Source organism: Pyrus communis, chromosome 16 (assembly GCF_963583255.1).
Source record: "Pyrus communis chromosome 16, drPyrComm1.1, whole genome shotgun sequence".
In the NCBI taxonomy this organism is placed as follows: Eukaryota; Viridiplantae; Streptophyta; class Magnoliopsida; order Rosales; family Rosaceae; genus Pyrus; species Pyrus communis.
In genome coordinates this window covers 2891902-2905376 of record NC_084818.1, presented here as the reverse complement: position 1 = coordinate 2905376, position 13475 = coordinate 2891902, and the positions used below count along the sequence as shown (strand labels likewise).

At 32.4% G+C, this 13475-nt stretch overlaps 1 pseudogene; it reads right to left on the bottom strand.

Annotated features, from left to right (window-relative positions):
- Positions 1–4853: 4853 nt before the first annotated feature.
- On the bottom strand, positions 4854–10287 carry LOC137720452 (MADS-box protein AGL42-like; annotated as a pseudogene).
- Positions 10288–13475: the final 3188 nt, after the last annotated feature.

The following is a 13475-nucleotide window of genomic DNA, read 5'->3' as shown; positions in this document are numbered from 1 at the left end:
CCTCTAAGTTAAGGATAAGCGAAAAATTAAATGATCATTAACCTCGTAGCTTCTCTTATTTGGCAAAAATAAAGTAATGTTATGTAGACTAATTTTTTTAGACCACATTTGCAAACTATGTGCTGTGTTATATAAAATAAATAAATAAATAAGTACGTTAATCAACACTTAAGTAATAATTCAATCTTTAACAAGTACGTTATTTATTTACAAGATTTAAATAGATAACCTCTTTAGTATTACCTACAAAACTAAGAAACAAATAAGCAAAAGAGGGAGGACGAGCTATATATAAGCAATTAGGTCTTTTATGCAAAGGAATCCCCATTTTTTCAAAAAATGAGGATTAGGTATGGGACCCATTTCATATCGAACTTCAACAATCCGAACTGTTTATTTTGTAAGTCTCGATTCATAGATCATCCTTGCAAAGTTGAATTCAGTCCGAAACCATTTGCCAATTTAATTATCAAGATAAAATATCATTATTTCTTATATAACAAAGTATTCGTTAATTTTTTTGAACCAAATTAGATGTCTTAAATATTTCCGATTTGGCTAATATTTTGCAAAGATGATCTATGAGGTGCAACTTGAAAAATAGACAGTTCAGATCGTTAAAGTTCGTTGCGGTGTAAACCCCACAACTAATTTCTATTTTTATGAAAAATGAGAATCCCTTCTCTTAAAGGCTACCTATAAGCTATAGTATTATGTAAAAGTGCATTGGGAATCAATTGATATATTTTCATAAAATAATACTAGATACACTAATTTTTTAGATTAAATTTGTAAACTATGTGATGTATCACTAATAGAAAAAAAACACGTTAATCAACACTAATTCATAATCTAAGAGAAATGTTAATGAAACTCTCTCAAAAGTGGAATCATTATGAACTTTCTATCACCTCATATTTTTGGCATAATATTTTATAATATTAACATAAAAATTAATGTTAAACTACAAGTTAGTCGAGAGTTTATAAATAGAGGAAATTATAGCAATAGTCCATCAACTGAAAATATATAACCAATGGTCTCTTAACTTCTTAAAATGTGCAACTATGGTCATTTTCGTCAACTTCAATATAAATTTCGTCAAAATGAGTCGTGTTGGAAGAATCATTGTTACATTTGGGTTAAAGTTGAAGAATTATTGTTTCAATTAGGTTAAAGTTGATGGATTATTTCTCTAATTGGGTTAGAGTTGATGGATTATTTCTCTAATTGGGTTAGAGTTGAAGGATTATTTGTACAATTTTTTCATTTAGTTTTCCATATTTGTCTCTTGATTCCGACCTCACGTGCATGGCAAGTGACTCGTTTTGACAAAAGTCTTAACAGAGTTTACGAAAATGATCATAACTACACATTTTGATAAATTAAAAGACTAATGATCATAAAATTTTAATTCAAAAACTATTATTCTAATTGAGTTAAAATTTAAAAATCATTACAATAATTTTCTCATATAAATAATTGAAAGAATCTCATTAACATTTCTTATGTAATTCATATCTAGAGGGAAAACTGTCATTTATCATCGTGCAATGACTTGCGTGATGGGCCAATACACAGCTGCGTCTGCCGTCCAGCAGCCCATCGTCACTTTTTCGAAGATATGACCGTGTCACGTGGCTAGCCTTGAGTGTCGAGTCCAAATTATCTTTATATTTTATCATATTTTCAGAAATAAAATAAAAATGGTTAGGGTTTTAGGCTTTTAGCAGCGGGACGGGGACGTGTTTAGGAGATCCAGAAAGAAACATTGGCCGAAAGCCTGGAAGCACAATGAGGTATGTTTTGGATCTAGCAAGGTCTCTGTCACGTCCTTCGATCTCTTAAATAAAGAAGAATACCTAAACCTTAAACATCACATTGAAATAAAATAAAAAATTTATCTATTGAGTAGAATGATGAGCATTAGACTATCTCCAATGGTGAGTTAAAAGTCAAATTTTTTAGCAGGGAAAATTTAGCTTTTAGCCCAGAAACATTTTTTCTGCTCCAACCGTTCTAGCCTAAAATTTTAGCCCGGATTATTAAAGAATGAACTTAGGGTATTTTTTTTGTTAAATTATTTTTTTTTTAAATTAATATGTAGACTATTGTAAATTAATTTTATGAACATTTTAATCTAAAAAAAAATTAAATTCTGATAAATATTGGGTGGAGTCCACTCCGATTTTTGGGCTAATTTTGGGGGGAATTTGGCATTGGTTTAGCATTTAGCATTTAGCCCAAAATTTCCCCTTGGGTTGGAGTGGATTTGGGGGGGGGGGAATTTTGGAGGATAATTTGGCTTTTAGCCCACCATTGAACTTGGTCTTACTAATTTAAGTTAATGATTAAAAATATTCCTTTTTTCTTTTTGCTTTTTGTATTTGTGCAGGTTAAATAAACCTAAAAACGGCATAACATCGTGGTTGGGGTAATATACTAAGTGAGCTTTTACTGGATACATATTGCAATCGAAATCGTTAGTTTTCTTAGTTATATTTAAATAAATAATCCAATTCCACTATCAGTGCATGATATTGTTTTCTGAAAAATGATTTTTCAATTCTAGGTTTTTACTTCTGCACTCATTCATTTGTTTTTACCCCTTAATTCTCATTCAAACTATCGAACTAATGTTTAGAAAAAAAAAAAAAAAAAAAAAAAAGATAAGTAGTTGTGGAGCTAGAAATCTATTCAAGGAGGGGCTTTTTAGCCACATGAATGATTAATTTGAGAACAATTGAAGGAATTTTATTTTTTTATTGCTATTGTTATGGAAAATTTTAATCAAACAAGAGTGATAGAGCTTTAAAATTTGTATGAAAACTGAGATGATTATATCATGAGAACAGAGCTTGTTTATGTGCTTTGATAATAAAAAAAAAAAAAAGAAAAAGTAAAAGATTAATACATTGGATTTGAACAAAATTTAAGATCATAGCTAGCTCAAAAATATTTCCATGACATTTTTCTTTCAACGTAATTGAATCTTTCTCTACATTGTATAGACCTTGGTATGAACTAACAAAAAAAAAAAGGAATTGGCTTATATGACAAAAAAAAAAAAAAAAAAAAAACCCAAAATATTGTTGGGATAAGCAAGTCTCGAACTTGTAACCTACGAAAATCCGTAAACTATTTCAAGTTCAACCACTAGACTATATACTTTTTACTGCAAAAACTAGCACACAATATAAATAAATGGATGAAATTCTAAATTCATCTAAACTACAAAGAGACAAAATTTTTGAATCTTGGATATTAAGATGAAGGGGAATGTCAATTCCCCTCCAATAGAGAATCAAGTAAATGGGCCACAAACCCATTAAAATAGAGCAAGCGAGAAAAGGAAGGCCGACTTCACCTGTGCGTATGGCTGAAACGCGAAAAAGCAAGCGGAAAATGGGAAACCGCAGAGGAAAGCAGATTCCAGGAAAATAGCATCCAAGTGACTTCCAATCAAAACCAAAACCAAATCTTCAGATAGCTCCTCTCAAAGATACCAATCTCTTTACCGTACGAATCCCATTTCACTATCTAAAAAAATTAATACATTTGATTGGATTGTGTAGAATCATCTGATTTGATTCGTTAAGAAACGCCGGTATCACTTGTTCTTGGAGAAATGTTTCTATGATTATTGAAAAGAAAGATTTTTTGTTGCCCTGTGCAAATTGAGTTAGTAGCTTTAGGAGACCAGCTTGAGTGAGCAGCTTTCACGATGGCTGCTGGTCCGGCTACCTGTGGGGAAGACATTGAGGTTCCAGAGTGTACATGGTAGTTGACATTCCTTGTGTCTTTGTTGTGAACAGAAGCTCTATTAACGGGTGATTAGGTACTGGTTTGGTACTGATGTGTTTTTGTAAAAGGTTGGTATAAAAAAAAAAACTGAGCTTAAAAATGTGTTTAGTAAACACTTAAAAACAACTTATTTTCACAGTTTGGGGTGAAAAAAAAGCTAAAAATGTGAAGTAGCAAATATGAGCTTATTCTCACAGCACATCAGAAACAATTTTTTTTTCAAAGCATAGCAATACCAAACCAACCCTAGGCCTCAAGGATGTTGACACCCAGCGCAATCAGATCAGGCTATTAATTTTATTCAAGAGCTCAAAAATGTGAGAGTAGATAGTAGAAAGATGTCACTTAATATTATGGTCTAGTGGTATTCTTCCTCATCGGTAAATGAGAGGTTTTAGGTTTGATTCTCGTCAAAGGTGAATTTGAACCACATTATTGCTAACTCATTGTGAGGCCAAGCTCATCCTCTCTCCCTAAGTGTAGATAATATCGTTTTGTTCAAAATAAAAAGATATGTACAAATATAGTTTATAGGGCAAACAAAGCAATCAAGTCGTACAAATTGCAATCTACCGTCAGAATATCAGGCACCATTAGCTTGAAGGTCCTTTTTATATATGATCATCAAATTGGATAAGTCTAAGAGACAGAACAAACATCATTAAACATGAATATGTAGGAAAAGAAAATAGGCGTTTGATTATCATTTTCTTACGTATAAATGTTTGTGCAGAAACCAACCGTATAAGAAAAATAAAATCGATTTAATTCTCAAGATAAGATCAAAGTAAATTGGCGATTTAAATTGGGAACAAATTGTAAAAATAAAAATCTTTGGGTAATTGCCCTCTCACTCTGATTATAGTTTTACCACACGGTAATTCTGTCTCACTTCACCATCCTCAATCACCCCAAGATTTCCAAGTTTTACCATAGAAGCTGCAAACTCCTTAAAGAACGCACTTTGGCTTTTGACATTTGTTTCTTACCTTCTGAGCAAACACTTTGTTCATGGTTGGGTCGACACAATGAAGCGAACTAAAATTCCGAAGTCAGGATTCGAATGAAGAACAATGTGAAAACCCTAGAGTCTGACCACCGGATAAAGCAACCAAATCTTCGTGGAAAGTTGGAGGTGGCAAGTTGATGGTCTCATTAGCTCTTGACACTCTTCCGTCTTTCCTCCCTTTTAGAACATTCCACTACGGACATCCGGACTGTCAAAAGTTGTTAAGAATGAATCTCACATTAATAAGAGAAGGAACTTTGCATGAGTTTATAATTAGTTAGGTTACTCCTTGAAAGCAGTAATAGTAATGCATGTAAGGCGAAGATTGTTTTCGGTGGAAATTAACACAACCATTACTCATACATTGAAAGCAAATAATATGGTGCTACAACCTGACGCTTTAAGCATATCCATAAAATTATACAACTGGCTCAAAAATCATAGGAAATTATAAATTTCCTTCTGATCTTTTATTGTTTGACCTTATTAATATTATTAATCTAAGAGCACGGCCTACCAAAGACCGGTATCCATTGCATTTCTTGTTTATTTTAATTTTTATGGGATTGTCTTTAGAGATGATTGACAAGCATTATTATTTATCTGATGTATGTTGCTATAGACTGCGATGCGATCAACAGAGCGCATTATTGGCGGTCCAATGAACAATTCGGTCTCCACCTCAGAACTCATGATGCTTTGGCTCCAGTAGTTTACAGAAGCAGAAGCTCCTGCTTTTTCACAGCTTACAGAAGCAGAACCTCTTTTTTCTTGAGCTGAATGCTCCATCAACAGCTTCGCACCACTCTGATCATATCATCATAGTGCAGATAGATAAATAAACAAGAAAAGAAAGAAAGACTAGAGAAATTCACAATGATAAGATTCTTATCATGATATAACATCACCTCAAACGTCATTCACAGTACGTTGTTGCTGGTAATTAAATAATGGCAAAAGAGTTCAACAGGACTTAACAAAGTTTACCTCTTCGCGTAATTTTGCGTTCTCTTGTAAGAGGAGCGTCTCCTGATTTTAGAGAGAAAGATGGTGTTACAACTTGAAACTAGTGGAGCAGTTGATCTATATCTGTAAAAATTACAATTAATAGGTTTTGTAGCGCTAAAATTTAAGGAGAAATCAGCCGCAATTGATCGTTTTACAAGTCTCAATTGCTGAAATGGTTAATTTCAAGTATGCCATTGACATCTGACCATTATGTCGTAATTATTTGACCATTGTGTTATCGATATTCGATTGATGTTGTCATATTTGATTATGATCTATTTAGCAATTGAGATTTGATTTTATGATATTTTAGCAAAAAATAAAATAAATACCTTTGCCTTTAGATTTTCCATCTGCTCCATGAGTAATTGAGCCTGGAATCACTTCAAGTTAGTTAAATTCCAAGTAAAAGAAAAATCCATTTAACAGATACGTGTTGGAGGAAAATGGACTTGTGACCATCAGCTGAAATACATGTACTTATGTACCTCTCTCTCTCTTATGCTGCGTAAACTTCGTTCCAGCTGGCTACTGATCTCCTGGAGTTCTTCAACAACGCAAGAATCCAAATCATTTCCCAAAAGCTTCCTAAACACACAAATTTCAGAGTTTAGGAAAACCTGAAATATCAGTTGAGTGAAAAGGGGCAGGAGAAGATAATCAAACTAAGCCATAAACCGTTGAGAAGCTTCTAGGATCTCTATCTTCTTGGTCATAATAGCTGCTTCATGCTTCAAGTGCTGCATGCATGCAGATTAATTAGCTTTTGACAATTAAAAGTTGTCTCATATGGGGGTTAGGTTAACAAAAGATGAGTGCAGAAAGTTAAAAAGGAGTGCAGATATCACATCTCTGATAAAATTGTCGAAAAACAAACATCATATCATCAGCGGTTCTAACACATGATAACATAAAGAAGTCCCAACGAAAGAGTACAATCATTGCGAGATGTGATCTTTAATCTCTTTAGGTGTGAAAGTAGTTGCTAGAAGTTAACCTAGTCAACGACTTGAAGCCCCCTCCCTCTCCCCCACTTCTCTTTTCTTTCACCCATTTTCATTTGATGAGCATGTATCAAGTGTCAATGTAGTAAAATAGTGATTATAGACAAATTGGAGTAGGATTCTCTCCCTTTCAAACTCCCCTCCCCTCGAGTCGCATCTTATTTGTACGATCACGATTTAGCCATGTCAACTTCTGGTGTTGACTTCTTTATAAAAAATGAAAGAGAAAGAGGAAAATGGGAGAGGATTAGAGGGGAGTGGAATGAATTTGGAAGGGAGAGAATCCTATTCCGGAAAAATTCCAAAAAACTTGCCTGCAATTAATATCTTATATAATATATAGACACAATTGTATGCGTACGGTAATGATTTTCACATGGATAGAAGATAACTATAAAGCAAAGTTGGGTTTTTCATATTTAGTTTAGATGACTTTGATTCCTATGGTTTGAACAATGTAACATTATTTTTGGATTGGTGTGAGTTTGATAAATTTGAGCCCAATCTATTAATTATGAAACTCAAATGCGTTTTCTTTTCCCTCACTTCATTATTGGTTGTTCTCCTTTCTCTCTCTCAAAACGGTTGGCCCGCTATTAATATAAATCAAACTCATCAAAGCTATACAAGACACTTAACAATAGGACTCATCCTTGTTGAACTCACTTCCTATGCTTGTTTGCTTTTCATCTATTAGAATCCAACTCAAATTTGCTAGTTCACTGTAGAAGTGTGGAAGTCCTGACAATTAGTTCTTGATTTTATTCTATATATACATTGATAAGAAAGGTGCATAACAAAACCAAGTAGGAAGAACAAGAACCATCCCAGCAAGTGATCTCAAAAACACTTCCCAGGAATGTTATAGTGATTAGGCTACTAGACCCCTCACATAAAACACAATAATCCTCTTTCCTTTTCCATAAAGCACCGAGAAATGCCTCCCAGATCAAGTTATGTATGGTGAAAACGAGTTCACCATATAAAATGCAACTATGCAGGGAGTAGTGCTTATTAACCACCATGTACCTCTAGCACAACAGTAAAAACGAAACTTCAATGTCCGCTGATATGAAGAAAATCTAACAAAAACTTCGCAATTAATTTTTTACGTGCACACACATATATGCATATGTATATATCCCAAAAAGTAACAACTATACCTCCAGAAAGGCATGGAAGTTATCCAATCTCTCAACCCTTTACTTCCCTGGTGGAAGGCCCCATTGCAAACTCCCACCAACCCACCGGAAGCAACTAAAATACTTGCAATTTGTTCAACATATGCCTAAATTTAACAGATTAATTTTACATTTTGTAACGAAAAAGAAATGTAATCTTTTCATATATACCTAACCAGATCACTTGAAAAGAAAGGATTGAGAGTAAAATGCTATAGTTCTCGTTCTTTATTAAATCATGTATAAACTGATCTTCTTTCCACCAAGATTTGATGTAAATTACTACCTTCTTCTCAATATATTAAAGGACGCTGAAACATTTTTTGTGATATAAAAGGCCAAGCACGACTCAAAACTTTAGGTTCGTAACTATAATTAAGCTTCTATCCTGAAATAAATCAAATCAAAAGAGGTCATAGCCATAAAGAGAAAGCTAAAAGTTGTTTCTTTCACTAATATAGTTATATCAATAAGTCTACTCTCAATGCACTTGCATACTATCTTCCATCATTTTGAAGATTATGGCCGAAGACTAAATTCATCACACCAAGATTTTTAAAGTTTCATAACAAAATCTGAAATCTAAAAGATTGGATTTTCAAAATCTAAGATAGATCGCCTAACCTGCACCTGTTGTTCCACTTCAACCTTGTTGGTTTGCTCATCTTTTGCATATTTATGGTATCGTGTTAGAGTCTCTTGCATGCTGAAGCATCCAGAAAAATAAAGGTCAAAAATTCAAATATGATGAAATCATAGAGTACTCCATATTAGTCCCAGTATCTCTTAACAATATGATACAGATGATGTTTTGCAGTGGTTCAAGTTTTCTGAAATCTCATTCAGTTTAGTGGACAAAATCTACATAAATTGCAGAGGACAGAGAATGCACTATAGTTAACAAAAAAGCAAGTTAGCATTTAGACCTACACCTTGTAAATTGTAAAAGGAGTAAGCTACTATCAATGAAATTGTGTTGATCATATCACTGCAATCATTCACAAATTATAATTAAAATACAACTCCATTGTATGTGGATGAATTTTTAATGTTCGAATTGATTTCAGGTAAGTTTAATACAGCTTGGTTCCTCCCGTTTCAAACTCAAACCGGCTGCTGATGTCGCGTTTACGTTAAATATATGCTAATCAAATGGAAACAGCTAGGATGGATGATAATTGGAGCTGGTGTGTTTAAGTAAAATTGGTCAGTGGAGTATAGGATATGTCTAGTGAACTTCATCTAAGTCAAAAAAGGAAAACAAAAGGCCACAAATATTTTCTAAAAGTTAAAACTTTGAGTACACAAATCTGTCTGTGAGGTAACTGAACAAATACATATTGTACTAATTACAAAGACATATATGAATGTGGTTTGATTATAATCATAAATTTATAAGGGTAAACATCATGCGTAAGATGTATGGTACAAATTAAACATAAATATATATAGGTTGTCAAGTACTGATTATGACTACAACTGATAGAAAGCTAGAAATCTGTATTGTATTTTTACATCATATATAGTACACCCTAGCATTAGCACCAGGCACCAAGCATCACAAGTACCCCATACCTTGTTGTTTCATCTAATGAAATTAAGCATATAGAACAAAAGCAGGATGGGGTTTCAAGAATTTATAGAAATTAAAGAATACGTACTCAGAGCTGCAGAACTCATAGAGCTTGTCTTTCTGGGAGAAGATGATGACTGCAACTTCTGCATCGCAAAGAACCGAAAGTTCATAAGCTTTCTTTAACAAGCCGTTTCGACGTTTGGAGAAGGTCACTTGCCGGCTTGTGGCATTCTCAATTCTTTTCATCTCAATCTTCCCTCTCACCATGTCTTAGCTTTGCCTAATTCATCGGTCACCACCATCGTTAATTGCAAAAAAACAGGGAAAAATCTTATAAAATTGGTAAAGATATGCAACATATATAGCTCAAAAGGCTAGCTGTAGAAGGGTTATTTAGAAGCACTATTGAGAAAAAGATTTACAACCTGCACCCAGGAAGGTTTGGAGAAGTACTCCAACACTAGAAAAAAATGTCAGATTTGGGAAGAACGTCCAGTGACAATGAAGAAAACCCAGGAGATAGTCAACTTGAAAAACCCCAAAGAAGTTCTAAAAGAAGCAAATTAGAGATGAACCCAAAAGGATACATAGAAAAAAAAAATCCCGAAAGCATGTTAAATTAAGTTACTAAAAATAGAACCCAGAGAATAAGTTTTAATTACCAAAAGGACACAGAAAAACACCCCCAAGGGGATTGGATTTGGATACAATTATGGAAAATAGAACAGAAACCCTAAAATAATGTTCACAGTGCTGGAAAACTCAAAGAAGGAATATCTGATTGTGAATGTCCAATCTTTTTTTTTTTTTTTTTTAAGCAGAATTTGAAGGAAAAATTACAGATAAAGTATACTTTTTAATACTTAATTTTATATTAAAATAACATTTTTTTAATATTTTAATGAAAGACAAAAATTAATACATTTGAAATATGACATTATTTACGCTTTTTTTTTTCTTCTAGAATGTAAGTTACAAAAGTACCTTTTATCTTTTGCATTTTTTCACACTTTTTCTCCTGCTCTCTTCTCTCTTTTTTTTTTCTTTCTCATGCTCCCCTCTCTCTCTCTTTCGCTCTCTCCCTTCCTTTATCCTATTTCATCAATAAACAAACAACAAATATTGATCCATCTACCAATAAAATCACAATTTATGCATGTGCATGATCAAGAAAACACAGTATGGTGAAGCACAAGCCATTCTTGACGATTTGTCGCAAGGTCATCTTCAAGAATTTAACAAGCCCAAGTAAAAAATTTGAACTGAGGAACTATTGCAGAAGCTGGCTAGAGTAATGTTAACCTGTGAGTTTCTCAACCAACTCTTTATATTTGAATATAGAAAAAATGCTTTTCTCGAGGAGATTGACCACTTGGTGAAGCATTGAAATCCTCTAAGGTAAAGGAGACTTCCCATATTTGAAGAGATTTCTTCATTTAGAAATGAGTTAGTTTGCTAATTTTGTAGAGATTTATAGATGTTGAAGTGGATCTTAATTTGTATTCTACTATAAGTTAGGAGGTCGGTACCAAATAAGTCATATATGTACAAGAACAACAACATTGAAATTCATTTTTCTTTACTTGGATTAAATTATGGGAACAAAAATAGGGTGACATGTTTTTAGTTCTGAACTAACATATATAGTTTTATTTCATTAATTTGTACAAAAGCATGCTCATTTTCTAGTTACTGAGCTTAAAGTGATCACTATAATTTAAGTTTTGTTTCTTCTGTTTATTTGCTTTTAGGTTCAATATCTACTAATGAAACAAATAAAGATTCGTATGTGAGGATTAGTGAAATAGAGCTTACGTTGTGTTGTAATTTTGTTGTATTTTCATTGGGTTGTATAGAAAGATGGGTTTGTAAATGAATCTATTAAATGTGTTTCTTTTTGCCAAAAGAAATGGTCGAAAACGAGTTCAACTGATTCAGCAAAAATGATCGATGACGGGTTGAACTGATTTTGAAAGTGAGTTGAACTAATTTTGCAAAACGAAGATTGGTTGAATTGATTATGTAAAAATGAGTTCAACAAAAATGGTTAATGACAGGTTGAACTGATTCTGGAAAATGGTCGATGACGAGTTAAACTGATTCTGCAAAATAGACGAGGATGGGTTGAACTGATTATTCAAAAATAGTCGAGGACAAGTTGAACTGATTCTGCAATAATGATCGAGAACGGGTTGAACTGATTCTACAAAATAGTTGATGACAAGTTGAACTAATTCGACATATAATTTCAAAACTGATTATGCAAAAATAGTCGATGATGAGTTAAGCTTATAACATATATTAATTTTGTTGGAGTTGCGAGGGCTGAGTTCTTTTAACAGCCCTAAAGACTTATGGGTATGACTGGTATTCTAAATCATTGTTTTTATGTTTTTGGGCTAGGCTTTAATTGTTTTCATGTTTTCGTCTCTTCTTGACATGTTTAAAATTAGTGGAGTTACTTGAAATATAGTGGAACTTTTTGTCTCTATATATAAAGCTTCTGAATTTGAACCACATTATTGCTAACTTATTGTGAGGCTTAATCTTTTTAAATTTTTTTTTTTTAATATTATCGTTTATTTAAAATAAAATAAAAAATCTCTTTATTCTCTTTATTCTCAGGCCACACAACCCTTTTCTTTCCATTTTGATCGACAGCTACTTCCATTATTCCCTTCGTCTTTCTCTCCAAACTTCCTACACACAAAAAAAAAGAAGGCATAGTTTTAATTAGGACTAATTGTTGATTTAGTTCATAAATTATTACCTCAATGAAAATTAGATCTTTGAATTATTTATTTGGTAAAAAAATCCCTAAAATCATCAAAGACTGCTGATTTTATCCCTAATATTATTTTCAAAATTATTTTATCTAATTTTTCATCAACTTAAGTCATATGACTCATTTTATAGGGTAATGTCATAATTTTATTGCCTACAAACCCTTAACGGTGTATATTAGTTGCGAATCTAACGTCTTATTTACTTTTTAAAGTTAACTCCATACATTAAAGTTAACGTTTTATTTAGAAGGAATACAAATATGGAAACTAGATCAGAAACCCTAGAAATAATATTCACATAGAAGGGAAACACAGAGAAGGATCCTTTTATCTGATTGTGGATGCCCACTCCCTTTATCCTCAGGCCACACAATCCTTTTTTCTTTTCATTTTTTTTTTCCCATATTGATCGATAGCTCTACTTATATTATTCCCTTTGTATTTCTCTCAAAACTTCCTAACCCAATAAAAAAAGTATAATTAACTATAAAACTCTCAGTCATAACAAATAAATGAATATAAAATAAACAGACATAAGTTTAGTAAATTTAAATATAAGTACCTGGTTGCTTTTCTTAATTGGAAAATATAGAATAATGTTAGGTAGACTAATTTTTTTAGACTAATTTGTAAACCCTATGATATTTCACTAATAGAAAATAAGCATATTAATCAACATTTAAATAATAATTCAATCATCAACAATCACATTATATATTTACAAAGTTTGAATAACTAGTCTCTCCAGTATTACCCGCAAAAATAAGAAACAAAGATGAAAAAGAGAGAGGACGAGCTATATATAAGCAATAGTGTCTTGTAAAAGTGCTTGAGAATCAACTGAAAGAATTTTCATAATGCTAGGTGGACTACAATTTTAAATTAAATTTGTAAACTATATGGTGTGTTATAATAAAAAATAAAACATTAGTTTTTACCAAAGAAATAAAATTAAACATTAGTCAACACTTCTATACCATCTCATATTTTTTATAATATTTTATAATTTTAACACAAAAATTAATATTAAATTACAAAGTGTCAAAGAGTTCATGCTGCGTCTGCTGTCAGCGGCCCATCGTCATTTTCTCGAAGATACGACTGTGT